This window comes from Micropterus dolomieu, linkage group LG01 (assembly GCF_021292245.1).
Source record: "Micropterus dolomieu isolate WLL.071019.BEF.003 ecotype Adirondacks linkage group LG01, ASM2129224v1, whole genome shotgun sequence".
Classification (NCBI taxonomy): Eukaryota; Metazoa; Chordata; class Actinopteri; order Centrarchiformes; family Centrarchidae; genus Micropterus; species Micropterus dolomieu.
In genome coordinates this window covers 49,158,141-49,160,210 of record NC_060150.1, presented here as the reverse complement: position 1 = coordinate 49,160,210, position 2,070 = coordinate 49,158,141, and the positions used below count along the sequence as shown (strand labels likewise).

At 31.8% G+C, this 2,070-nt stretch overlaps 1 protein-coding gene across 1 annotated transcript in view; it reads right to left on the bottom strand.

The window, feature by feature from the left end:
* LOC123968066 (NACHT, LRR and PYD domains-containing protein 12-like) overlaps nt 1-2,070 on the bottom strand; it is a 583,923-nt gene that overhangs the window by 450,099 nt on the left and 131,754 nt on the right. The window lies entirely within an intron of this gene.

The window sequence follows — 2,070 nt, the reverse complement described above, 5'->3', positions numbered from 1 at the left end:
AATAACTTCAATAAAAACTCAGGCTTTATATTTTCTTACAATAACAGATTATACCAAATAAAGACACTCTGTAGTTAGTTTCTTCTCATAAGTATGATTAAATTTGCTTATTTATTTTTTTCTCACAAGTTGGAGTGTGATTATCGCTCCATTCTATCTAAGAGGGAACTTGTGTCATCATGTACAAGAGAACAGTGGACTCCTGTCGTTCCACACAGTACAAGTGTGGTCCCTTTTTCTGTAATTCAAATCAATAAATAAAATGCATTTCTGTAAGTGTAGACTAAGCACATAGATATGATGACAAAATGTATTGACATTCAGTGGTTGTGAAAACTGGTCAGTTTAGTGTTTTAGGACTGAACAAGTTTAAAGCTGTAGTCAAAGTCTGATGTGAAATACTTTTTAACAATTAATTAAAACTGAATAGAAAGTATCTTACCTCTAATCATTTAATTTATAATTCAACTCTGGTTGTTTTTCTATTTTTGTTCCTTTTTTTGGAATCTAAAATCCATTTTACTCTCCAGGCCTTCAGTGTAGCCCTTTATTTTAATACATGTTGATCTTAAAACACAAGACATCCACTAAAACTCAGCCTTTATATTTTGTTTCAAAAGAATGTATAGAAAATAGACTATTTAGTTAGTTTATTTTGTCTCAAAAGTATGACTAATTTGCTTATTTATTATTTTCACACAAGTTGGAGTGTGATTATCGCTCCATGCTATCTAAGAGGGAACTTGTGTCATCATCTACAAGCGAACAGTGGACTCCTGTCGTTCCACACAGTACAAGTGTGGTTCCTTTTTCTGTAATTCAAATCAATAAATGAAATGCATATCTTTAAGTGTAGACTAAGCACAGAAATATAATGAAAAAAAAATGTATTGATGTCCAGTGCTTGTGAAATCTGGCCAGGTTAGTATTTTGGGACAGAGCAAGTTTAAAGCTCTAGATGTCAAATGTCAAATATTTTTTTATTAATTAATACATTTTTTTTTATAATTAATTAAAACCGTAAAGAAAGTATCTTTATACTGACCATTTTATTTATAATTCTACCCTGGTTGTTTTTCTATTTTTGTTCCGGTTTTTAGAATCTACAATTCATTTTACTCTCCTGGCCTTCAGTGTAGCCCTTTATTTTAATACATGTTGATCTTAAAACACAAGACATCCACTAAAACTCAGCCTTTATATTTTGTTTCAAAAGAATGTATAGAAAATACAGAGACTATTTAGTTAGTTTATTTTGTCTCAAAAGTATGGTTAAATTTGCTTATTTATTATTTTCACACAAGTTGGAGTGTGATTATCGCTCCATGCTATCTAAGAGGGAACTTGTGTCATCATCTACAAGCGAACAGTGGACTCCTGTCGTTCCACACAGTACAAGTGTGGTCCCTTTTTCTGTAATTCAAATCAATAAATGAAATGCATATCTTTAAGTGTAGACTAAGCACACAAATATAATGGGGGAAAAAAAAGTATTGATGTCCAGTGCTTGTGAAATCTGGTCAGGTTAGTATTTTGCGACTGAACAAGTTAAAATCTCTAGATGACAAATGTCAAATAATTTTTTATTAATTTATTTATTTTTTATAATGAATTAAAACCATAAAAGTATCTTTATACTGACCATTTTATTTCTAATTCTACCCTGGCTGTTTTTCTATTTTTGTTCCCTTATTTAGAATCTAAAATTCATTTTACTCTCCAGGCCTTCAGTGTAGCCCTTTATTTTAATACATGTTGATCTTAAAACACAAGACATCGACTAAAACTCAGCCTGTATATTTTGTTAGAAAAATTAAGAAATTGTGTTTCAAGAGACAGCTTTCTTTACTGAGTAGCTTGTATAATAGCCCCTCTACAGTCTGATAGACTCCCTGGGGCTGCAAGCCATTCACTCTATAGGGGAGTGTTAAGAACGACGTGTGTGAATGAGTCGTTAAAATCTTTGCTTGATCCACTAGAGGCACTGCTGAGTATGGACTTAAACACTCACACACCTGCAGGTCCCCTCTTGACAATAGTTTAAAAAATTTACCAGATGGTTTTAGACAT